Source organism: Bemisia tabaci, chromosome 6 (assembly GCF_918797505.1).
Source record: "Bemisia tabaci chromosome 6, PGI_BMITA_v3".
Classification (NCBI taxonomy): domain Eukaryota; kingdom Metazoa; phylum Arthropoda; class Insecta; order Hemiptera; family Aleyrodidae; genus Bemisia; species Bemisia tabaci.
Genome location: NC_092798.1, coordinates 28,053,031 through 28,080,347, shown reverse-complemented (window position 1 = coordinate 28,080,347; position 27,317 = coordinate 28,053,031). Strand labels below are relative to the sequence as shown.

The 27,317-nt window shown below is 40.1% G+C and overlaps 1 protein-coding gene across 3 annotated transcripts in view; it reads right to left on the bottom strand.

Annotated features, from left to right (window-relative positions):
• Positions 1-27,317, bottom strand: part of LOC109034461 (uncharacterized) — a 36,875-nt gene that overhangs the window by 7,117 nt on the left and 2,441 nt on the right. Inside the window, exon 2 of one of the 3 annotated variants that reach the window (XM_072301756.1) lies at positions 13,746-13,889. The exons of 1 other annotated variant lie outside the window; for it this stretch is intronic. The gene's annotated coding sequence lies outside the window, so the exon portion shown is untranslated. Of the gene's footprint in view, positions 1-3,093; positions 3,308-13,745; positions 13,890-27,317 lie in introns of those variants that run through there. One more of the 3 variants, XM_072301757.1, reaches the window with a different exon arrangement.

Below are 27,317 nucleotides of genomic sequence, written 5' to 3'. Positions count from 1 at the left end.
TGTGTACTGCATGTAAGGTCAAATCAATCCAAAAAAAACTAGGGGAGCGAGAAAGTAAGAAAACTAAAGGACACGACAGTTCAATGACTACGGAAACAAAATCAATGATTAGACGTGAGCAACATGCAAAATAAAATTCGGGTTTACATTTTCGTTAGGATCTCAATCTCTACGTGAGACAGGCCCGCCACATCCCATCTCGGGCCCTGGTACCAATTTTCTGGCCCGGGCCCCTAGCACAGGGGGGGGGGGGGGGTCCGGGGGGCCTCCCCCGGGAAATTTTTGAAATTTTAAATCTATTTGGACGCATTATGAAGCTCTTATGATGGAGATTTCCCATCAATTTCTGCAGAATAATTACGCCTTTTTGTTTACTTTCAGCACCAAAAACTTTCGAATTGTTCCATTCAAAACATCTATAAATTTTTTTTTGAGGGGGCAGATGATAATTTTCAATTCTATAGGGAGCCGGGCCCCCCTGGACTCCCCTTTCGTACGTCTATGGCAAGGGAGTTAAGCCATTGAAGTCGAGGATGCCCAGAAAGGAGCCTCTTAGCATCCGACAACGGAAGAAAATGAAACACAGTTACTAAAAATATCATTCTACATATACTCAAAATCTTGAAAATCTCTAAAAAAGTAAGAACAATTTTATAGTGCCCTAGCGTGTTTTTGAAACTTTATTCACCTTCTGCGGAATTTTTAGGGTAATTTTTTCACTTATTTTCCCTACGAGACAAGGGTTACACATGAATTCGTAGTGGTTTGTCACCTGCGTCACGGGCCCCTCCAGGGCCCGGGCCCCGGTACCAAGGACCCAGTATCCCCCCCCCCCCCTTGAGGCGGGCCTGAACGTTATTAAATTTTCAGCCAAGTACTCGTATCTGAACGTTGAGCAGGTTCGTTCCGCTATGAGCGTCGAATTTCTTTTTCATCCATGTTTTCGACGGTTGTATAAAACTTAAGAACACACATTTACTTTTTTTTGTTAGCGTCTTATCTAGAATTTTACGTGAGAAACTATAGGCACTGATCCCTTTTTATGAACCCGGTCTGCCAGTGCTCCTATTCGATGACTGAAGCGATCATTGACGTAAAGTAATTGTTTCTATTACCTGTAGCCCCGCCTCATCGAGTTCTGAACTGACTGTAGGTTGATGTATATTTCTGACTTAACTCTTCTGCAAAAACAAATATGTTGAGATACGCGCTCGATCCCCCCCCTCCTTTAAGTGTACATAAAACGACCTTCCACTCTCGTCGTTCTTAGGAAACGAAGTGTAGGGCTGTAGCCTTTATTTTAGAAAGGCAACGTTCTAATCAGATGTATGTAAACAAAGCATTTTACTGAAAATTGCCAACGACGAGATTAAAATCAGTGACGGTTTACTTCATCTGCGCAATGGGCGACGCTGGAATGAAGTGAGGTGTAAGAGAAACACGCGAAGTACCTTCAGTCAGTATCGCATGCAACGAACCTTGAGCGAATTTCATTATTACAACGCCTGAATGCAACTATTCGAGCTCCTCGGATGTCCGTGTTGCATAAGCACGGAAGTTCAGGCGTTTTGCAGGCAGTGGTTTAAAGTGCTAGAATCCAAAATGTCAGAGCGCCCTCAACCCTTCGCTTATACTACAAAAACATCTACTACGCACGGATATTTTCACATATGCGTCGGGTTTGAATATCTTTCATGCCTCAGTTTTTGTACAGCGATGTGCTGAGAATGATTTGTAGAGCAACATTATTCGTGCCCAAGAAACATCTCCGTAGTATAAATGAAGAATGAAAGGCGCTCTTTCATTTTGGATCTTCACAATACAGCCCGTTTCCACGCCGCGCCCTGGGTGAAGCGGTGAGTGTCTAGAAGTCAAAACGCCTTCCGTTCCGTGCGTATGCAACACAGACATCCGCGGAGCCCGAATAGTTGCATCCAGGCGTTATAAAGAAATTCATGTACTTTTATTAGGCGCATGCGCTTCACATTCTTGTTCTCTTAAACTGAAAATTAATTTCAGCGTCACCTATAATGCCAATGGCGTAAACCATTACTGATTTTTATGGGGACATTATCAATTTTCCGAAAAATTAATGATTGTTTATATGTATTTATGGCAATATTACTGGTCCTCAACATTGCAAAAAATGTGGGATTGTGGCAAGATTTTTGGTGTTTCCTTCAACCTTTGTCAACGAGTCGTCCTGCGTTTGGATTTTCCCCCTATTGAATATATCACTTTGATGTTTAAGTGCTATTTTTTTTTTTTTTACAATCCTCGTAGTCTGCCATCAAATAATAATTGAGGCGTTCACAAAAATCATGCATATTCTTCTTCTTAGTCTTTTCCTTATCCAGGGGTTTGCGATTCTGTGTACGAGCCTCCACACACTCTCCTTGTGCTTTTGAGCCCTGCAGTTACCACTTTTGGAGTTCGCTTTCGGAATTTTACGCTTTTGGTAGCGTTCACCTCATGACACCAGTAAATATTACACATTGAGAGGAAAAAGTGACCTACACAGCTCATTTTTTACATGGTATTCAAGTGGAGACTACTTAAGGCGAAATAACTAAAATTTCGTTATTTTTTCTTTTTTTTTTAATTGACTCAACTCTTTCTTATTTGCTAGCCTTTAAATTATTAGCACTTGGAGACTAATTCTCTTTGCATCTAATGAAAGATGATAGGAGATGCAGTGCTTCCCTTGGTTGTATGAACGCCACTGCACTTCAAAGTTGCTGGATCTTTACATGAAAACTACAATTTTTGGAAATAAGAAGAATAAGAAGAAGAAGAAGAAGAAGAAGAAGAAGAAAATAACACCTCAGGGCATTGCCGTGACTGAAATTTTTCGATTTTCCTGATCACAGGCAAAATATCATTAAATCTTTGGACAGATATTGAATATAGTCTTGTAAAAAATGTAGAATGGTTTGAGTCGACCATTTGTACAACTTCGGAATGAAGTTACGTTAGTTCGTCCTGGAAACGACGAAAAACATTCTGTTGTCAGTCTAACGAGACCCATCTCATATTCAATAGGTAACTATTTAATTCCTTGGAATGAAACTGTGATTGCGGCAAATTACCTACCCCACACTTTTCACGTACACTCAGTCCGAAGCACCAGCATCTCGAAACCGGAGAACAACGTAACCTCAAACTCGGGTTATTTCACTCTGATTGTTAATGATCCAAGAACCCGTAATCAACGGAAACTCGGCGGAAAGATACGTTGCACATAATTGAAAACAACGGAACTGACACGGGGAGAGCACGGGGTTTCGCTGCGATTTCAATTCTTGCGTTATTTTCGTCCTAGTCACGTGACGAGCTTAAGGAACGAGGGGAGGCGACCGGCGAACGAGGGCGAGGGCGAGGGTGAGGGGGAAGATGGGCCGGTTTTAAAAATCGATGGGACGAAACGAAACGGAGAGTCGGGACTGCTCTCTTGGCGCGGGGCGCGGTGTTGCGTCACGGTGCGCGATTTCCACGCGGGAGGTTCAAGTTCGAGCACCGCTCCGGGTCCCGTTGCTCGCAGCACGGGCCTCGGCGACGTCACCGGGCGGAGCCGATGTCTCAATCGATGTCGGGAACAAAGAGGAATGAATCCGAGGAACGCTTGTCACCTGACAGCGCGGTGAGCGCGGTCTCTTGGAGTAGTATTCGGTGCCATTAAACCTGTAAAAAAGCTCTCTAGAATTTGGGGGACAGCAATTGGATTGCATTTTGCAAAAGGGAACCAAGAGCATTCCAATGTTGCTAGAATTGTGCAACTTACATTTTCGGCAAAACTTTTACTGAAATCATGCAAAAAATTCAATTTACAAAGGTAATTTTCATCTTAAATTCATATTTTATTGGGAGTAAAGATAAAACTTGTTTAAACGATCAATTTATACTTGCAAGATAAAAAAAATTTGCACAAATTTAGCAACATTGGAATACTCTTGGTTCCTTCTTGCAAAATGCCATCCAATTAGAGTCCTGCCATTTCCCGAAATTAATTCCGAAATTCGGAACTTTTCATATGATAGGAACTCTTCCCGGAATATTCTGAATCCCCGAAATTTTCACCTATTTTCGGAATCCTCTCGAAATTTGCGGTTCTTTTTACCTGTTTGACCAATTATTTGATCAAATTTAGGGACTCTTTGTCAAACTTGACGATCTTCGAAACTAAATCCGGGCGTATTTCGGAATTTTTCCCAGAAATTTTTGAAAAAATTTGAATTCTTCTCCAAACATCGGCAAATCGGAATTATTTCGGAATCTTGTGATAAAATAAAATAAAATGGCAGCTAAAAATCTAAATGGCAGCTAAATCTAAATTGGTGGGGGTTAAGAATTAATTTCGGTGAAATATGCTGTATAAATCTCAGAGTGAAACCCGGGGTGCATTTCACCCCAAGGCTCATTTTGCTCTCCAAAACCCTGAGTGATATGAATGCAAAACAGAATCTACTTTCTTTTTGAGTGAATTCCGCTCTCACACAGCGAGATCAACCCTTTCTGCAAAGTGAATACTGCACTTACGCAGCGGATTTCATTTCTAATTCATATCACTCAGACTTTCTGGGAATGAGAAATAGGTATTTCCTTCTTCTTCTATTCATAAAGAATGAAAATGGAGTTAGACAGACGCCTTTGATTAGTTACACACAGTCCACTGAGTCCACTCACGAACAGACTCGTCGCGCTGTAAATGAATAGATGCAATTATACGTGTTTTACAGTTGTCAATGTTGCATATCCAAAATAATGAAGGCGCCTGATGTTCAGTTTCGGGTCCCCTTTTTTCCCTTTCCCTGGGTGCTTCAGTGCGACTTAGGCAGAGAAGAAAGTAGATGCAAAAAGTCGCACACTTCAAGGAATGAAACTTTGTATGAAGGACCAACGGTCTAGAAAAATTAACTTTACTAGTAACTTTGAGATATTTTTTTTTACTATCTCTGAATTGTGTTTTTTGCCATTTCCTGCTTTTGAGCATAATTTTATGATAGCCTAAAACCTGATATCAGAGTAGACTAATTTGACTGCCTTACGGCGTATACGATACCATTCGGTAAGTAAACGGATTTCTTTCATTTTGCGGTCTCAAACGCTCTCTGATCATCCATTTTTGTCAAAGGATTATGTAATTGAAAGACGTCTGAAATAGAGAATGATTGCTATCGTTGAATGGAAATAAAAAAGAAACCAATTAATCAATCAATTCATTCATTCATTTGTCCAATGTAAAGCAGAAATGGGCGATAATAGAATAAACAATCCACATATAATCGATCTACAACGTGCGTCACACCCTGTAAGTTATAAACCCTCCCTCATAGAATATGAAAACTTTGGACGAGGATGGACAGGATGTAAGTAGAGGTGTCTCGAGGGTACAACCCCACATAAGTGTTGATTTTATCAATCCTTTGAATGGCATGTCAACACGCACACCATACCTGTTCTAGAATATTTTCCGTTTACTAAAGAAAAACAGTGTTGTCACTTTAAACATCCCCCTTCATTCCTTTTCAGCGACTTTCGTTCGACTTTAAGAACATATCAATGGTAAAACTCGGGAATTAGTTTTTTTTATTGCAGTGCTTAAAAGTGTCCGCTTTTTTCTGTTAGGTTTTCTCCTGAAAGCACTGTTTTTCAAAAAAACTAATTATTATATTCCTTAGTAAAAAAAGAACAACATGAGCGGTAAATTGTGATGCCGCATGCGGTGATGTTCATTTTTCGACTGCATCCATCGACGTATAATTATAATGAACAGCTCGTCTACCGTAATCCAAAAGGCCACTGAGAGCTCTGCAATTTTAACTCTGCAAAATGCACTAGAAAAATTCCTCAGAAAACTAACCCCCCCCCCCCCCCCCCCTGTGAAATTCAAAATTGATTTTACACAGGTACGTAAGGACATTTAACTCGATTAACCCATTTTCATTGAGAACTGTACTGGTGTTCGCCCTCGACTAAAATAGCATGCGGCTCTAATGGCGCAACGCAATCAGACAAACTTTTCAATATCCGCAATATTTTCCTTCCGATTTGTGATAAGCAACATTTTTCTTCGATATGGCAACGTTCGGTGATACATTAGTCTATAAGGAACACCCCCCGCTGTGCTTAAAAGCACGGTCCCTGCCTATCGCCGGGCATACAGTGGCAGGAGTCGAACAACCTGGAATCAAATATTCAACCTGCTTCAGCTCAATTAAACTGTTTGCATTATTAATCGTGCGACAATCTCTCTGAAATCATTATCCGCAGGCAAAATCAGAGTCAGCTGAGTTTCCTCCAAGCTATTGCCAGAGTTTCCGGGCGGGACAGAGAATGAAGAGGGCTGAAAGAGGCAATTTTCTCCAAGCAAGGGGTAAAAAAAGTCTAATGTAACCTCCTTTCAAACGTGATAACCATGGCAAGCTTTCCATTCTTGTAAATCAAGAGGGTTTATTCAGAAAAGATAATGTGATTTGGTAAAAGAGGGGATGAAATGACCAGGGGCACGCCGTCCCTTGCTGGTTTTCAAGTGCAGAAATTAATGCATTACGTGCGCCTCTGCAAAAGATCTCGATTTAAAGGAGTTTTATTCTTTTGAACCCCTGTCCATGGCCGGATTCACCTACCTGCCGCCTATGGGCCGCCTGTATTTTGCCACCCCCTTCTCATTCGTTTTGAAACTCGATAAAAACTACCAAATGAACGTGTCAGCGGGGGAGGGGTGCATAAGACGCATTTACTCGTGTTGAACACATTTTTTGGGAAAGCCCTGTCAACACTACTAGCAAAAGTTCACGGAACTTTGCGCGAAAGTTAAGTTCCGTAAACCTATCTCTATGTGGACAAGGCCTTCCATTCATAAGAAATGAACGAAAAAATTATGAAAGAACAAACAAAAATGTGGATTAATGATTTAACTTCCGCCGCCGCGCCGCGCAGACCGTCCCGTGTTTGGCGCAATGCGTGAAGTATTCCGTCAGTCTTGTAGGCGCTATGCGTTTCACGCTGACCGCACTGTGTTTGGCGTGATGCGTGAAGTATTCATGCATTCTTGTAGGCGCTATCCGTTTCACGCTGGCCGCTATGACCGCACTGTGTTTGATGCAATGCGTGAGGTATTCGTGCAGTCTTGTAGGCGCTAATATGTGTTACATGCCGATCGCCGCGCCGAGGGCTTCTCCTTTCAAGTCCTCCTTTACTTTTCCGCTCCCCTCGCGGGTAGAGGAAATATTGTCGTCGTCCAAGAAGAATGAAGAGGAGAAACTTGAAATTTCATCATTTTTATCATTAATTACTTGATAAAGATGCCAAAAATGGCTCAAACATGATTTCCTCAATCTTCAAATAGGCCATCATTTAACAAATAAATGCTCTTGAAAGTGGCTCAAAATCAGCGAAACCAAAAATTTAGGTTATCTTTGACTGCAATGAATTTTTCAAATTAGTTTGGCCTGGAAGTTTGATCTTATACAGAAAAAATCCAATTAATGCAGAAAATAGAGGTTACTTGAATTAATTAAGTAAAATTAGGTGTCTAGTTTTAGGGGTTTTGGGCCCTTCATTTGAGGGTCAGCTTTGATTTTTTTTTTTTTTATTTGCGGGTGTTCTGTATAGTTTTAAATCTTCATGTAGAACTAATATATTTTAATTGTATAGGGAGCTAGGTGTGCCTATATATTATCTAGGGTTCATTTATTGATTTCTTGGACTTTTTAAAATCTGGGTCAACTTCCTTAGCCAAAAATAGTTCCTCAAAGTTCATGAGCAGGTCAAAAACGCATGAAAGCAAAGGTAAATATGTCTTTCGAGGGAGAAAGAGAAAGTAAAAACCGATCCATAAGTTATTAACGATAATTCCGATACCAAGTTTTTTTTGCCAACACGGTTCATCGTGAAACGAAGAGCCACAAGTTGCCAGCAGCCAGAAATTCAGCTGATCAGAAACAAATTATAAATCAACGCTGACTGAGTGATCCTACTTAAACGATGCTAGATCGACTCAAAAATTCTCGCATCCTCGAGAGAGTTTCCTCAGAATATTCACGGTTTAAGACGGGTCAAGCAACAGCGTTCACTAATAGACTGGTTGATCTCACGAAAGAAGACAGGCCTCAGAGACCGGGCGCATCAAGCTAACGGATGGAGCTGCTTTGCTCAAACATTCGAAAAAATTACGAACCTAAGTGATTTTTAATACAGGCTTGTCCATTAAATTGTCAGTTTTATTAATTGGGATCCGAAAAAATCTCGGATCACTGTCGACAATAGACGGTGGTCTCGTCAACTTCGGGTTCCACTGCTTGGAAATGAAATTTATGATGGATGAAAGAGTAAGTTCTGGATTTCTTCCCTTGGTGTTGGTAAGAACATCGTATTTTTAACCGTTCCTTTCTCACTTAAAAAAGAAACGAAAAAAAAAAAAACAAACAAACAAAACGTTTTTGCTTGAAGAATGCGTCACAAGAGTGAGATATGGTCAAAGCACAGACAGGTAAGTGCAGTAATGTTCGAGAAATCCTGAAAGGAAAGTATTTATACAATTTAATTTACTTTATTTTCCATATTCAATTTTTTAAGGAAAACTGGTTATAGAGAGGGCAGAATGGGTAGATGCGCGCTACGCTGCTACACTGGTCCTTACTATATGGTCATTGCCCTGGTAAAAATTGGCGATAAGAGCTGCGTTTCAAAATACTATTGGAATTCTTATAGCTGGCTAAAGAAGGCTACAGAAAATCGTATAACTGGCTGTAGAATGCGGAGAAAATCATACGGCCGGGCTATACGAAGCGATAAAAAATTATGCAGCCGGGCTACAGTTCCTATAGCCGGGCTTTACACTTTATCGCCTGGCTGTTGCTTTTTCGCCATCGATTATAAAAGGCTATAAGAAATTGTGTAGAAATTCGTGTACTTTGGAAATCATTAAGTTTGATACGGAATCACCTTAATATTTACAAAACACACGTTATATTTTCCTTTAATACATATTTTTTTTCATCAATTAAAACGAGAATAATCCATACAGGATGTGCAAACATTTCAAAATCATGAGTTGAATAACGTTGACTCCACCAGATTAAATATTAGAGCCTAACACAAAGCGGAGCGGCGACGAAGTGGCGCCTACAAACCTAACAGGGATACTTCACGCATTGCGCAACGCGTGAAGTATCCCTGTTAGGTTTGTAGGCGCCAATGCGCGTTTCGCGCTGGCTGCCCGCCTGCCGCACCGCAGCGTGCCACGGCGCTTGAAGCAACTATTTCACACCAGAGGTATGTATTGCACAGTATCATACGAAACTGAAGGCGCTCTAATATATTAGGAATGGCAAGCATCCATCAAAAGTACGGAGCTTTTCTCGCAAAATAAATCAAGATACTACGGCCCATAAAGAGAACAATGGTCCAAAAACTCACTAAGTCCTAGGATCTGTAATTAGTGACGTTTAGCATACACTTCATCGCCTGGCTGTGAGTTGCTTAATCGCCATCGGCTATAAAAAGGCTATAAGGAATTGTGTAGCCGGCTATAGAAGCTATTGGAAATCTTACAGCCGGCCGTAGGTCTATGGTATTTTGGAACCCTGATTCTACCGACAATTTTTACCAGGGTGATCAGCCTCCCCCCCCCCCTTCTCCATTTGAACTATGTGCCTCAAAGATTGGATTAAAGCGGTTAAATAGCACATTTCTAGCAGGACCATTTGTTTTCTTTAAAATTTAAAAAAAAAACGCCTTATTTTCTCAGCCAAAGGCTCGAACAACTCGTGGACTCAGATCAGAAGTGTTAAAGCGCTGGACACTCAATCGAAAAAATTTATGTCCTACTCCTAAGTCCTAAGCCGACTTAATTTGAATAAACATTTCGATAAACGGTAATTCGACAAGGATTGGCCCCTACTACTCAGAAATAAGCTGGATTTACAGTAGGTAAGTTTGAGGAGAGGAAAAGTAATAGATGGGACGCCTTGCGCATTTACTGCATCTGTAAATACTATCAATCCTCGAATTTGAATGTTTGTGGTATGCACAGGATTAGCTTGTTCCTTCCATAATCCTACAAATTGAATGATGAATGATAGTATTGGCTTGAAGGACTGTGATTTTGATCAAAAGTAAACACCAAAGTATTTTATCGTTGAAAATTGTTTAATCGTTTATTTTTCGAAAACAGTTGTTGTTGATTCAGGGGAGATGCCAAAATCGAACTCAAATAAAGGAGCTCAGTTTGACCACCAAACCACACTTCGCTGCCTGATGAGGCCCGCGCCCAATAGTGAGCTACTAGAGTACCCAAAAATCTGACAGTAAATTTTAAATACATTTCAATTTTTTATTTTTATCAGCACCAATCTATGCAATGTAATCTTTAGAGTCGGTGAAATATGATCGGGTCAAAAACTACTTTGACCAAAAACTAGTCCCTTTCTTTACTCTGTCACAAGAAAAAACCAGAACGCCTCCGCACACATGAAGACAAATTACACCCGTCATCAAAACAGGGTTGTGTCGCGGGTTATTAGTGTCCTCTACTAAAAATTAAAACTTCTCTAAATCTCTTCACTCAAAATGAGGCATCGTTAGGTTTGACAAAAAAAATTTAAACATTGTTTTAAAAAAAATGAAAAAATGAACGAAGAAAGAAAGAAAGAAAAAAAAAAGTTCGGAGTTAGGATACAGTGCTCAAGTGTGACGGTAAGGAACACAGGATGAAATTCGGCAGACCACTAATCCCGCAAGTTGGCATCGGGTGGAAGAGAAACCAGTCGGCTGGCCTTTAATTTGAGCGTCTTCTTCGCGAGCTGTGATACGTAATGAGAAAGCATTAAAAACTCGGCTGAGTTATCAGCGCGCATCAATGCGCATTAACACTCGTAGAAATTCGGTAAGGCATAACTATAAAAACTGAGCATCACGACCCATGAATGAATGGACGTTAATGTCACGATATTACGGTTCGCGCGCGCATTTGATGGCACGCTGATCCCTCGATGATCTGCTACGGTATTGCATGGTGTCAGATGCAGAATAGCGCATCATTTTTGTCATATGTGTGCTCACTTTCATTTACATAGAGTTTTCAGCTCCATAACGACGAAATCTATCATAAAGATGCTGTCATCGCCTCAACATCAAACGAGGAGGGTGCTATCGCAGATGAGAAATCATCGAAGCTATCTTTCTGAATATAGGTTTGAGCGTCTCTAAAAAACACTAAATTTTGAAAAATTGCCTCTAAATCTAGAGTTCCAGTCAGCGGTCTGCTCATTCCTTCCTTTAATTAGGTGAAATGGAAGTAAACTCGGTGGTGAACGCATCAGCTTGTTTTCTTGCTCAGCCATTTGAATAACAACGGATCGAGAACACTGATCAGTTTAAATTATTTTCCAGGGCACGGAGCATCTTTCGCCTACATCTCAATCAGATAGGCTAAAACAATTCATACGTGTCATAACAACGGCGAAAGAATTGACCAAAAAATCCGTGGGAATTTACCAAAGCATGCAGGCTACGTGCTAAGCCCCTATGCAAAACCAAGAGAACTGAGGTCTTCTTGATTTCTCACTCACTGAGCTTACAAGCATAGTTTTTTTTTCAATGAGGGTGTAAGAAAAGGATTTTCTAGTTCCTTTTTTCACAGCTTTCTTTACACCGCAGAGGGCCGAATTCAACTTATGTTGAAAGTATGATGCATAAGATTTTTCAACATTCCAGTCAAATGGGATCAATGAAAATAGGGAAAAACTCTTAACCATCTAGGTCTACGAAGTTGTGCTTTAACATGTGAACAATTCTGTACTCACCAGAACACATTAGTATTTTTGTCAGTTTGACAACAGGACGTAAACGTTTAGCAAGGGCTATGATTAAGGAGTAAGTAATGATAAAGGCGCATGACGGATTGTTCACGCATGGACGCGCATTACTTGCCAATTTGCACTGAGTACTATTCTGCAGGAATGAAACCTTACTTTATGACAAGAATATTTAATTGTTGTGTTTTAAAGGTCAAAAATTCTGCAATTCAAAGCCACGTTGAGGCATATACTATTGAGACGTACATTTTTGGGGCACATCTTTTTTACACATACATCAAGGGGACTTATTTAATTGTTATTGCTGATATAGAATGGTGCAAAAACTTCCACTGTCTTTTTGTCCAGCTTTCAGTTTTTTTGTGTTCATAATACTTTTCAAAAGTTGATACAATCATGATAAGAGTGCAAAAGCTCGTTTTTTTATTAAGAAACCCTCAAAACGAATATTAACAGCACTATAGAGGTTTCATCTAACTCTGAAATGTGACAGCAACCCAAAACAACTCAATACTGGAAAAACGAACAATAACGGTTTTCATACGACACGATTTCAATTTTATAATTTTTAGGGGCTAAAATTTCAAGCTATATCGAAGAGAACCCCCTGAACTCCCCCCTCCCACGGGGTAAATCCACCACTTAACCCCCTCCTCCGCAGAGGTGCACTAGGGGGCCCACACAGACTTCACCTATGGGGCCAAAAATCATAAGTCCGGCATTGGGCCTCTTTGTTACGAACTTTCTCACGATTCAAGACCAAATTCGGCCTGGGCCTCCTCTATCTCTCCGCGAAGACACTTCATATACTCCCAGGCGGGCTCCCGAAAACAAAGCTCTATTTACACGGGATCGAAAAGTGCGTCGGGTTCATCACGACCCGCGGCGTTGAGGGCGGGGGGAGGGGGGGTCGAGGGGGCAACCGAAGCGCGGAAAAGGTGAGCGGGTCAGCTGGGAAGATGAGTCTTGTGATGTGAAGAACGTGAGCCTTATATGGCCTCACATCTCCAAATTCTCCAATCCAACGATACGTGCACCGGGTCCTGGTTGGGCAGCGCCAGTGTGACTGCCCAAAACGTCGCTTTTTTGACGTATGGACGAATCTCTATTCCCATATGAGCCCCAGGAAGCGTTGAGTTATACGGAGAACAGATCTCACGAGAAAATTGAGATGCGCCCTTACGTTGAAGGAGCGCCACAAATTCGATGACTCCGTTGCCGTTTTATGGGTCGTCCGCTCAATTTCTCCGATACAATATTAAACGAGACATTGAAAGCCTTTTAAATCGAATAAAGTAGCATTCGACAACTGCAACGATGAGTCTTGTATTTTAAATAATGCTCAGTTTTATCACCCTTTTTTACACGAAGTGTTTTTACGCGACAGAATCTAGTTTATTTAACTTCGTCGCTTCATTCTCAACTCTTAAATGGTACTTTTGATTTGCCGACATAAAAGATCACGCAAGCCCACACGCGTGACACACTGGTCGCTAATATCACTATTGCTATGACATTTTTTTGAAAATAAAATGTATGTCTGGGATTATGTTAAACTTTGAAAGATATCCGAATCTTCATTCACAAAATCACCCTGCATAGTTTATTGATATTTTACCAAAAAATGTATTTTGGAGGGGTTATTTGATTTACCGTAAATGCAGTCGAGGGATCTGCATTTTCAATATATTTGAGGATTTGTTCCCTTGCGTTGTGAATTGAAAAAAAACACAACAATTTTTAGAATAGAACCTTTCAAGTTGGAATTTCACCTTGAAAAAGGTTATTTTCTGCGATTCATATAGGCAATATTAAAGCAGTCTCTAAGAAGATTGAGGAGAATATCACAAGCCCTGTTGGAGGTTTCTCCATTCAGTTCCTAAAAACAAAGAAAATCTGATACTAGACGCAGACTTGTGATCTTACCTTCAAAATTTTTTGAAGCTCAGCCAATCATTTGTTCAAAAAGTAAGCCTATGACGTAGCAGTGCGCTAATGGAAGACCGTATAGTTATAGGTATAGAAATCTAGTCAGTATGGAGAGAATCCACTCCGCAAAGGTGCAATTTTCTGTAACATAGAGAGAGAAATATTTCTATAAATCTTGGTTTAATTTGTAGGCTCAGTTGAAACGATACGTAATACTAAAAACATGAATAGAATACAGCAACAGTCGGAGCATATCTACCATTGATATTTAAAAGTTTTCAACATTTTTTTAAAATTTTTTACCCGATACTCGATATTCGCTTGACTATTTCTGGCTTCACGAGGGTCAAAATAAATAGAATACTTTACCAAATGACACCCTCACTCAATTGACAGGCAATCAAAAGGAGGAAAAGTACCTAAAAGAAACCAAAGAGGAAGAAGGAAGAATAAAAAGTGCATCAACCGACTGACGAAATTTTAAATAAGGTAAAAAAAGCCAAAACTTCAATCAAAAACAAGGGCACCCACGTATTGAGGTAGTCAAAGAGGAGTAATTGGTGTTGACAGAGAAATCAGAAATATTTTTCCTCGAGATTTGAAGTTTAAAGTTGCAGTTGCCTACAGTTAAAGCTTCAATATTATACATGGTTCAAAAATGCAAGTGAAGATTATAGGTACATAATCGAGGCTAAAGACTCGGTCATTCGTTTTTTCTTCCGCTTCTGCTTCATCTTATCTAAGAAAGTATTAAAAGTTGTCGAGATTGGGATCACCCAAAAAAGTCAATGCGTCAATATTGTAAAATAAAGAGAGAGAAAAGAATTGATTTCGTATTTGTCATTCACGTGTTTTGCGGAGAACCCTTTGAATAAAAAATCAAATTGTAATCTTTAGAGGAAACTTCGCCTGATTTCGTCGCAAAACCCGCAACCTCGGTTTAACTCAAAGAACCATCCAGTCGAACTTGCTCCGTTATAAAACCATACCCGATTCTCGATCTCACATTTTCGGGCCTTTCAACATAGCTTCGCAACTCGCTTCGGTGAGGTGGACTTCCACTTCCAAAAATCTCGTCAACATAGTTGCCAATTCCTTTAAATATTCCTTTTCCCGTGTGTTTTGGAGACTGATCAAAATATTTGATAGAAATATCTAAAAGTAAAAGTTAAAATTTGGGCCTAGAAAAATTGGCTTACGTACTCAGAAGCAAAAAAAAAGATAGGAAAAATCGGAAGTAAAAAAATATGCAAAGCAAGCTTTTAAAAGCTTTTAAAGCCTTTAAAGACACCTTTGCATCAGTCGCAGAAGGCACAGAGAATGTGGGAATTTTAAAATTAATTGTTTGGGACGATTTCTAGTTGATACATGGTTCTATCGCAGGCGAGTTTTATGGTAATTTAAACGTGTAAGAGTCGTTGGTTTTTTCTTTAATACTATCAAAATTGTTTTAAAAAATCCTTTTATATCCACACTACTTGAAAGACACTAAATCAATCGTTCAGGAAATTAAGCTCAGTGACTTGAACCCATGTAGTAAAACACCAACCAACATGAATATATTACAACATATTATCAATATTATATCCACACTACTCTGAAAGACACTAAAATCCAATCGTTCAGGAAATTCAGCTCAGTGACTTGAACGCCATGTAGTAAAAACAACCAACCAACATGAACGCAATCGCGGTCGTGCCGCGGTTTTGAATGAAATGAGTTGAGTAAACGTTTTTGCTTGGAAAATTGCACCCTCGATATGAGAAAATTGAAAAACAGCGATTTAATTACAATTTGTTGAATGCGCAGATTCATCGATACTCGTGTCTTGAGCCGCGTTGTGAAAACAGAACATAAAATCCAAGGTTTGGCACCATTGTGAAACGTGCGAGACAAGTGACATGCCACTCTACTACATATGCATAACAATGCGCGACGCACCGCTTTTCATAAAAAAAAACGCGAGGCACGGGGGGAATGTCGGGGCATTTGCGAGACTGGTGCCGTTTTGTTTTTGCCTCATTTAAATTACGAAGTGTTCCGTTTCGTTACTTCAACTTCGTTCTTAAAGAGAGTGGCTTTTGGCAAACCGAGCTTGATTCGATCGATCAGAGAAGCATTTCTTAAAAACTTCGCTAAACGAATTTTGAGTTCTTTCTCATATAGACTAAACTCTAAAGTTTCAAGTTACGTCCACCGTCAATGATAAGAATTATAGGGTTTCAAAAGTTTAGAAAAAACTAATCATCGACCGCTTGTTAATATTCATTGTTTTCCTTATTTTTATATTATCATATTTTATTTATTTTCCTCTTTTTGACTAGCAACAACACTTTCTTTTTTAAATTAGCTTATTTTTTTCTTTTTTTTTCTTTTTTGGTTTAAAAAATATGTATACGTATATTATTTCCTCACAAATTCAATGGATTCCGATGAAAGGCTCCTAGCGGAAAAGAAATAAATAAAATAAATTGGTAATAATTTATGTGGTCTGGCTCCTTCTAGTAAAATTCAGGTTTCGATCCACTTCTGAGCTGGCCTCCCCCACTGCCAAACTCGAAGCTCGAGGCAGCAAGGCACCGTCGTTGAATCGTTGATAAGCACTACTTGTGACACAAAGCAATAGCGGATTCTTTAATTAATGGGCGTGCTTTTGTTTATTTTCTAGTTTCGCAGCGGCCCCGGGCGACCTATCCCGAACCCCATTCGTCTTTTATTCTCTAAACGATGTATGCCGTGCCCGAGCCGCTTTCATTCAATTGCCGAATGAGAGATATCATTTTTTATTACACCGCACAGCGCGTAGGAAAAATACTCTGAGGGCATAAAGAGCGGTACCCTATAACGCTGCTGAATTGCGTTCATTACTTCGTTTAGAACTTAATGCTTTTCGGTTGTTTCTTTATTTTTGAAAAGATAACCAGTTCAAACAGTCATGTGAGTCATGAGTAAACACTTAAGAAACGCACAGGTTGCACTGTTCACGGTGCTTTTCTACAACTGAGTGGAGACCTAAAAAGAGCAACGTCAAGAATGGGTACTTTTGAGAAAACCAAAAAATATTGACAGTGAAACTTCCAAACCACGTATCTCGGTTTGCGACGTTACAGAGTTCCTGCCATACTTTATTTTTTAAAAGGAAAACTATTCAACGTCAATTCTTTTAAAACTTCCGTGATTTTTCTTCTATGTGCGAAGAAACTTCTGTGAAATGTCAATGGAAAGATGTGAATTTGCATTCCTTCGAAGAAATAGGATGATGGCGGAAATTTTAATTTAACACAAAAGAAAAGCTTGGTTTGGGATTTTCGCCGTCGATACTCTGAGTCAAGCTGCGGGCCGATTATTGAAACTTATAGACAAAGCTATGGACAAAGACGACAAACGGGATTAGGAGGGATCCTATTGGTGAAAGCAGGTGGTGGCAATGGACATAGGAGGTAGGTAATAGACTAACTAACGGAAACCCACTGAAGACCCGACAGTTAGTCCATCATTTTCTCCCTTAGTCTACAAGAACCAACCATGTCAACCAATAGGATCGCTCCATACTTCCTATGTCTTTTTTGTCTATCGCTTTGTCCGTCAGTTTCAATAATCGGCCCGCAGGTATGGACAGGTCCAGTCGTATAACGTGAGGCCATTCCCATATAATTTAAAAGGAGAAGTGAAAGGTTATTCTATGTGTGCCTAATAACAGGAGAAGAGGTTCAGAAAGTCAGCTAAAATACCTTATGTAACACCTATTGGCCCCTAATTCTATAAAGGGATCGCGAGAGGGAAGCGATCGTAAGTCAGCGCGCCTTCAATTTTGTGTGTATGCATCACAGACATCCTTCGAGTACGAATAGTTGTATTAAGGCGTTGGGATCAAAATCGCGTCGCGTCACTCCGTCGCTTTACGCCTGTTCTTTGACCGTCAGGACATTGATTGAAAAAGATGTTACACTCTCAGGAATCAGGAAGCGTTTCCAAACCAAATATTTGCAAAATAAATGTTAAGTAAAATCAATAAAGTGAACACGTTTTGCTGTTTGAACAAAATGAAAGTGTTTACATGAAGTGTGTACATTTTCAAAAATTACATACCTATACTTAAGATATTTATAGCACAATTAAGTGAAGGAAATCAAGGTTATTTTAGTTAAAAGAGAAGGTCACCAAGAAGGTCATCAAGAGAAGGTATGTATTTCATTCTGTATTTTATGAAAAAATCTGCTCACCACTTATTCACAGTAAGACAGGCATACTCTAAAAGTGCATGAACGCTCAAGGAAAATGATAACTATATGGCATAGCTATTATTTCTATACTTAACAACGATAATATCCCATTAGAAATGCGACAACACGAACATCTACTCGGCACTCTTCTCTGAAGGACTGAACAAAATTTACATCTTTAAAACATTTTTTACCAAATTCTTTTCCAATAAAGTTCTAGCAGCTGAAATAGAGCCCAATATTTTCTGCTTATGTTGAAAGGAACCTCAATATGCGGCCGTAAAAAGTTTCATTTCGCAACAGACCGCAGTTTATACGCCGAATTCTCGAGCACGAAATCGCGTTGATTAAGTTCCCTCGGTTTATGCGCAGCCTGTAACGACCAAGAGGAAAAATATTAATTATGATTAAAATTCCACTTTGGCCCGTCTCGAGAGGTCAAAAATCAAACATGTCCATTTCTATTACCCGCGCGATTCAATCTGCGTCCCGACCCTAACAGTTCCTGACCGAACAGCGGGAGATGGGTGGTCCAAGCCGCTCCTCCTCTCCCCATCCTCCTGGAGGTCGTACTTTTTGACTACTGCAGACGTGTTAGTATTAATGACCCCGACTATCTGTTCGACCATATACTGCCGTGCTAAGAAAGAACGCCGTATGAATTCGAGCGTCGCTAAATTTCCCCCGATAGAACATTTATTTTCAAAAAATTTTATGGACCCAAAATTTAAATCAAAATGACCTCGAGGAAGTACTTTTCGGCAAAATTCAGGGGCTCCATCTGGCACAATGTAAGCAATTTCGTAAAGCTTCTCAGGATTAGTTTTGAGCTTTCCCTTTTATTTGAAAAGGTCCCCAATACTGTCGTGCTAAGGAAGAACGTCGTATGAACCTTCAGGCGTTGCCAAATTTCCTTTGATAAATCACGAATTTCCCACTAAACTTGTGAATATTTTTCTTCAAATTTTTCGAATAATTTTGCGCGCAATTTCACCGAAACGTCCTAAAAATTTCAAGGAGAGATATTCATCTTTGCTAAAAAAAATGAACATTTTCTCGATGGAAATTTGGCAACTCTCGAATGTTCATACGACGTTCTTACTTAGCACGGCAGAATAATCATCTTTCTGATGAACCCAGGCTCTCTTCGTTGAGTCGTAGCCTACCCGTTCCTGTTCAAATTTTCAAAAATACATTGGAATGAACTGGGAATTAAATTCCCCGTAAATTCAGAGGGGAAAAATTCCCAAGTTTGCCTAAAAATTTTCGGAGAGATTAACTCCGGATTTTAACTCTGGACTTCCGGACTTTTCGGATTTCAATTATCAGAGGAGATTCGACAACGGCAGGATGTTCATACGGCGTTCTTTCTTAAACGTTTGGAGCATAGATAGACGATCGTCGCAGCGTGATGCTGGCTCCAGGGGTGATCCAAAAATTAATGCGACTCCATTCCGGGGCCCGAAAATTGATGAATCGTGATCGATGAATCACTGCAATGCTGCGAAAAAATGTGAAAGTTCGGACGTAATTCCAGCATTATTGATCGGATAATCGGTTCCAAGCCGGTAGGTTTAACATTCTCACATACATTCACGATTCATTGAACCTATCATACTGCGGCAGGGACGTCATTACTGATAAATAAACGTTATGACGCATGATAGGAATGCGTTTCTGCAATGTCGCTAAGTCGTGAAGCTTGAAGCTACGTGAGAGATCGCGTTTTTCCGGGGTAAACCCGGCAAAGAGAGTCAGTTGCGTGGCATGCTTTGCGATGAATCGATTGATCTGCCATTTACATCTATGGATTAGAATCGATGAACAGGGTGTTCGCAATTAATGCCTTCATAATCGATTCTTTACCATACCTTTAATAGGGACATATCGATAATCGATCATTCACACCTCCCCACTGAAGTGAGTTTTACTGAAATCCTAAGGACTTCGTCAAGATTGACCGCGCTAGCTCGGGATCTGATTTCCTGGCGCGTGCCTTCGTTACTGCGTCAAATCTTCGGAACGATAACATTGAATTCTGAACAAAAAGCGTTTATTTATGTAAATCACCGCCTTTTTTTTACAATTTTCATCAGTTATTATGCATTTGGGTTTTTTCATCGTTCTTCTTTGTCTTCTTCTTTTTTTTCGTTGTTCAACATTTTGGCCGGGGCTTAGAAGAGATTCACTTTTGAGTGCTTCCTATTCTCTCGCAGTTCGTGAGAATAAATTTGTGGTGGTCGTAGTAAATCTCCGGGCGGTTAAAATGTCATTGGGGACTTGGGAGCTTCGCTGACGTGATACGCGAACTCCCATGGTGCAGTGGCTCGCTTCAGGACCATTTTGGCCTCATCTCTCTTTAATTACCGCATTAACGAATGGCCCTTTCAATCGAGAACACTGTCTCGGCTGTTTCGGGGGCATCGCATTTGGGGACCCAATTAAACTCCGTTTACGACACGCTCCAGAACTCGATTATTCTACGGTCGAACAATGAGCTGGACATTGGACGTAAGGAGTGGGTAGCCGAAAGACGGACCAGCCCGATGGCTGATGGAAAAACTGGTGGCTTCCCTGGTAAAAATTGGCAGTAGAATCTGTGTTCCAAAATACCATAGACCTACAGCCGACTGTAAGATTTCCAATAGCTTCTATAGCCGGCAACACAATTTCTTATAGCCTTTCATAGCCGATGGCTACTATGCAACAGCCTGACGATAAAGTGTATGCTAAACGTTACTAATTACGGATGCCAGGACTTAGTGAGTTTTTGGACTACCGCTCTCTTTTTGGGCCGGAGTATCTTGATTTATTTTACAAGGAAAGCTCCGTACTTTTGAAGGATGCCTGCCATTCCTAATATGTTGGAGCGCCTGCAATTTCGTACGACACTGTGCAATACCTCTGGTGTGAAATAGTAGCTTCAAGCGCCGTGGTACGCTGCGGCGCGGCGGGCAGGTAGCCAGCGCGAAACGCGCATTGGCGCCTACAAACCTAACAGGGATACTTCACGCATTGCGCAATGCGTGAAGTATTCCTGTTAGGTTTGTAGGCGCCAGTGCGTCGCGGCTCCGCTTTGTGTTAGACTCTAATATTTAATCTCGCGGAGTCAGCGTTTTTCAACTCATGACTTTGAAATGTTTGCGCACTCTGTATGGATTATTTTCATTTTAATTGATGAAAACAAATATATAGTAAAGGAAACTATAATGTGCGTCTTGTAAATATTATGGTGATTCTGTACAAACTTAAGGATTTGCAAAGCATACGAATTTCTACACAATTTCTTATAGCTTTTTATAGCCGATGGCGAAAAAGCAACAGTCAGGCGATAAAGTGTAAAGCCCGGCGACAGGAACTATAGCCCGGCTGTTTAATTTTTTATCGCTTCGTGTAGCCCGGCCGTATGATTTTTTCCACTTTCTACAGCCAGCTATATGATTTTCTATTGCCTTCTTCAGTCGGCTTTAAGAACTCCTATGGTATTTTGAAACGCAGCTCCTATCGCCAATTTTTACCAGGGTTGCCCGGTTTATGACAAATTAGACTCTTACTCTATACGATATTTTGATCTGCCAGTAGTTTGTGTACAACTGTACACACATAAACGTGTTAATGAATTATCTATGCTTTAAAGAGGAAATTCATATCGGTTCTTTGAAACACAGGAGTGTTCTGGAGTTTAACGATGAAAAATGGAAAACACGTAACTCGATTGTGGAGTCTCAAAATCTTATTCGTACAATTTTTTTTTTTTTTTTTTTTTTTTTTTTTTTAAAAAAAAAAGGAAGAAAAAAATAGAGAGACCTGGTAAACTTTGTTGTTCAGAATTTGCACAGGATAAGGAAAAACAATCAATTACAATTTATTTAAATGAAAAATTTGAAAACTTCAATTAAAAGTGACGAAAAAGCAATGTCGAAAATCCAGATAGCTATTTTCCGATCTCCACCATCGCAATCAGTTGTGAAAGTAAGTTGGCTAGTCTCTGTTTGGGTAAAATTATGTCATGATGGTCGATTCTAACCGATATTTTACAACTTATATAAAGATTTGCCTGGATTTTAAGTCTCTTTGTTGAGTATTAATGAAAACGAAGCCTTTTAAAAGGCAGTGACGTCATCTACAGCGGTATGACGCATACCATGATCTCTTCTGCACTACGGTCTTATCAGTGATTCACCTGGAAAATTTTCCCGCGACCAATGTGTGCATGCTGTTGAATGTAATGGAATGACCCACGATATGCACCAATTGCACCACTATACGGTGATGACATTAATCAACGTATTTTTTAAGAGCAATATCTCCGTTAACATTAAACGAAAAAAATTGTGTTTAGATAGATTTTATCATCTTTTAGATACGTCTGAAAGTTTCTGCATAAAAGTACGATATTATGACTAAGACAACCATGACTCACTGATAATCAAAAACTCATTGCAGCCCTTTCTCTCTCTCATTCTCTATCTTATAGGAGTTTATCCTCGATTAAGGTTTTACTTGATGGGACTAAGCAAACTTCAAGGTATCGTACAAATTTTGCTGGAATACTGGTTTCACTACAATTTTTTGGTAAAAAACGGATACGTACGCTTAGAGGTACATTTCAATTGTCTGTCTCTCTCCTTCCCTAAAAAATAACTCGTTTGTAAAACCTGTACCAAAGCTGGAAGTTAGTGAACGTGAAAATCAATCTTTTGACTGATCGAATTCAATGTTTTGCTTTCGCGTACTCCTAACTTTATATTTGGGTTCCCTAGATAGATTCTTTGGGAAGAAACAATATGCCTCCTCAATGCGCGATGGTTCCGTTTTTTGCTAAAAATTTGAAATAAAACTAGCAATGGAGAATTTGCATGCAAATTTTTTAAAACTTTATCTGAAAGTGCTTAAAGAGCTGATTTCACAGTATTTTTTATAATTTTTTTTTCATATGGAAAATAGCATAAAAATAGATTTCAAATTGAATAAATTCACCGCCTAGTGACGTCATCTGGCGGCATTTCCCATTTAAACACACGTATTTCAGCAGATTAGATAATTTTGTCATATCTTCTCCAATAATTGTTTAAATCATGAACCAAGGGTATCCTCGCGTTCAGTTCACTCAGTATTTTCCATTTAAACACGAAATTCATCAAATTTCAGACACATGCAAATTCTCCATTTAGCAAAATGTATTATTCATTATCTCGATGTTTGTTAACTTTTTATTTAAATTAATCTTAGGACTCATTGTCAGGCACTAAGTTTTCCTCCCCGAGCACAATTTGGCAACGCATCAATGAAGATGAACCGCGCACAAGCGCAAACCAACAGGAAACACACTCGGCTGAGCACGGAGCGGGCGCACGAACGAAGAAAGTCCGTCTCAAGAAACACAAATCATTCTCATTTACGAGTAATAAGACGAAATTTTTATTTATAATCCCAGCGTCAAGTCCCACCATTCAACACTTTTTCACAAAGCCAGCGGCTGGATTGGGGCCTTCCTAAGTGCCGTCTTCATTAGAAGTGAGTTGTCTTAACACGATGCTCGCGCTTCGAATCCATCACCGACGCAGTGTGGCTAGCGCTGAAAATCAGCTTAATCATTCTTCCCGATGATTAGTGGCCAGCTTGGGTCTTATGGATCATGAAAGTTGATAAAACTTTTGTTAAAAAATAGCAACGTTCAGCAGTGCTTAGAAATTCTTCACGAGGGTAGAGGGGGGGGGGGGGCGTAAGGGTCAAAATTTTCCTACGAGAGTTCGCAAGTGAAAATTCCTTTAGACCTTCAATTATTTTAAATTTTTTATCTTTTTTGGGGAGGGGAGGGGGTTAGGCCATAGGAGAGGAGGTTGTAGATTTCTGTAAGCCACCTTTATTCTTGACAGTGCTTTTGGCATTCAGAAATGTCAGGAACATAGGTAAGATACATGACGAGAGAGAAGTCTCAGAGGTGGGAAAATTTCACTCGTCTCCGCATGATTTCTCACTCAGAATCCGGTTTCCAGTGATTAGATTTAAAGACTTTTCTGATACCGGAAAATTTTATCCAGAAAAGCACATGCTCCTGCGTGAATGTGAAGTGAAAATTATTTTTAAATGATGATAAATGGATATGCTGTTCATGAGGTTATTCTCTTTAGTTCTCGATCTCCTATTTTTATCAGGAGCAAAGAAATCCTATTACGAGTGACTGGGAACGAAGACGGCAAGCTAAAATTATGCATATCACGTATTTCGATTAAAAACAAAAATTGTTTCGATTTTTAATTGATAATGCTGTTGAGGTGAGCACCAATGGACTTAGTACTTGCATTGATAAAGGTAGTTGAAATTATAAACAGAGCTTATTATTGTTTCGACTGCTAAGCAAACTCTAGAATAGTAACCCAACCAAAAAATTTTCATGGAGGGAGGAGAGAGGGGTTAGGGTAAAAAATTCCGGAAAAACACGAAAAATGTCGTTTTCAGGGGAAAATTTTCCGATCGTGAGGAACAGAAGGATCCGGACCCCCTGCATCACTCCCGCTGCGCCACTGCCCTCATATTTTAATAATATTTTCGCATCAATGGTAATGTAGGAGAAAGAAAATTTCGTCCGAGAGATTGAAGATGTTGACACGCCGACTTTTTTCACCGCGAGACTACAACCAAAAAAACATCAAGAGGATCCATCGCCAAAAGGTGTTTAGCTCATTATCTGGCCGGCGAAGATAAATTTCGAACCTCACCTCGGATCCCGAAATTATCAAATTTCCTGTCAGCCGACGTTATAAAAACCGGGTACTTATTTTAACAGCCTAGTTCGAAGCCTCGTTTTCTGGTGCGCTTTTTCATTCGTTTAAATTATTTTATGGCTCGGCGCGCGCCTCCTAAATCATAGGGCTTATAAACACTGTCTTCGGCTCGCGGAGCGGGCTGTGCTTTGCCTGTCGAGCACTATCATCATGTCACCTGGAGCTCGCGCAACCCGACTCAACGACCACGAATGTGGTTCTTTGACTTCAGAGCCTCAGCACGAGATCAAACATTCGCCTCTTGAATCTTAATTTCATCCCGGCCGAATATATTGCCGTCTATATCTAAATGTTATTTTTTTACTTAATAAAGAACATTTTATCCGTGGTCAGATTCATCTCAGAGCATAGGGATTCTTCATATGTATACCTAATCGCGAAAAATTAATGCAAAATGAACGAACTGTCACTATCAGTGATTCTTGCGAGTCGAAACTCGAAAATAACGTTACCGAGTTGATGGAGGCAAGAAAGGCCTTCACTCGTATAGGCTGTTATTCCACCCACTGCTCCAAAGGCCTGGCTTAACTCCGGGAAAAAAGGGTTTTTGATCTCCAGCCGTTAGCTAACCATGTTCTATCTATACCACGGTATAGTCCAAGCGTGGTCAACAGTTTGATTCCCTCCAAAACAGCGCACTTGATAGTTAGGTCCCTCAAGGTAGCTATTTCAACAGTCAAGTTCCACCTAAACCCTAAAAAAAAACTTTTCAAGGTTCCCCCAATTTTTTGTCCTCACATGGGTTCCCTCATTCCACGCGAACGGCCGGTCTCGTGGTTGGGAAGTTTCTGTACCCCTGAGGACAGTAATATTCAATACGCGTATAGGCCATTCTTAGTGCGGGGTCCTCAATTGGGCAACATTTGGAAGTATTTATGCTGAAAGCAACTATGTGGAAGTGAAAAGATGGGGTGTGCTCGTGGAAGCTGCATAAGAGACAATGTAAAAGTGGATACAGTTCCTTTTAAGAAAATGGAAAAGCGGGATTTGCCATTAAATCAAAAGGAACTGAGCGCTAACTCGTGAGCCATGGGCATGTGACAAGAGCGTTGCGGACAGGACTCACGAGTTGAAGAGTCCCGCCACCGACCTCCCCGTCGTTCCCGGGCTCGTTCGTTGCCGCTGACGTCACTGGCACTTTCAAAGTCCCATTCATTCTTATGGCCCGGGCACTGACGAGCACACCACATCTTTCCACATTCACATAGTTCCATTTCGCATAAATACGTCCATTTTGCATTAAGAAGCTCCTATTTCTGAGTTATTCATAAAATCACCTATCTGTATAGTAAAACTTAGGGCTCTTAAGCTGTTTTAAAAACGTGCTCGAGTAGGAGTCCCAGTCCCCAATTGTAAAATGAAGTCCAATTGTGCATCGCCATGCTGAACAAAACCGCGTATTTTGTTTGAAATGGTGCTCAGATCCACGGTCTGTGCCCAGTAGGGCAAAGGTAGAGGTCGTGGGGTCACAGAATCTGACATTCCGGAACCCGATTTTCGGCCTAGGTCTAGTCATGAGAGCGTCTGTGACAAGAGTGTGTCGCGAACGTGTGTCCATTTCCGCATTTCAGGGGGTCATCCTGGCCCAAGCCCGAATCGTGCTGCACGAAGAATGGGGGGGGGGGGGGGGGGGGGAGCACGAAGCCGAGCTGTGGAGCAGGACCGTGGCCAAAACCCGAAAATTCGGGTCCGTTTCATGCTCAGACACGACTGTCAACCGAGTCGCTGACACCCGCCGAACTGACATGCCTCCTCGCAAAGCGTTACGATCGAACGTGCCTGCGCGTCCACGATTTCGGACCATCCTCGGTATGAAGCACAGCCCAAACTAAACAGTCAGAAAGACGTTTTTTTATCTGTTTTTTTTTTTTTTTTTTTTTTTCTATGTCTTCCACTTAGACCTCATGGACTTTTCAGTTTAAATCTTTTTATGGTGATGTCTTTGGGCCATCAACACAATAAATGTCCACTTTTTTAACTGTTTAATTGATAAGTAAATAATTAAAGAGGAACCGCTCTTTTCCAGGATTCCTTTTTATATGAAATGTCCCTTGATTCCATTTGTAGGATGCGTTTCCTCTGAAATTAAATAATAAACACATCTGAAACCTCGAGTTAGTGATTTTAATTATTAAAATCACATTTTTCTGTGCTACATCGCATGCCATGCTGTGCTGACGAACGAGGAGAATCATAACCAGGCGTACTGATTCATGGTATCTAAAACAGATTACGCCTCGTATCCTGTTTGAATCTTTTGCCGAGGCACTGGAAATATTAGTCATTCTTATCTTTCCTCGATAAAAAAAAAAAAAAAAAAAAAAAAAAAAAAAAAAAAAAAAAAAAAAAAAAAAAAATTACTCTTGTCAGTATTGAATTGAAAAGGTCGTTTTGGATAGAGAGTAAATGTGTCATCTCTGTAGATTCACTTTTATTAAAATTACAACAAGCGCAATCATATAGAAAAAAAAAAAAAATTTCCCCTCTCATTTTATTATCGAGAATACATCATATGGTTACGAGTCAAAGAGGGGTAACCAACAACTTTGGAAAAATTG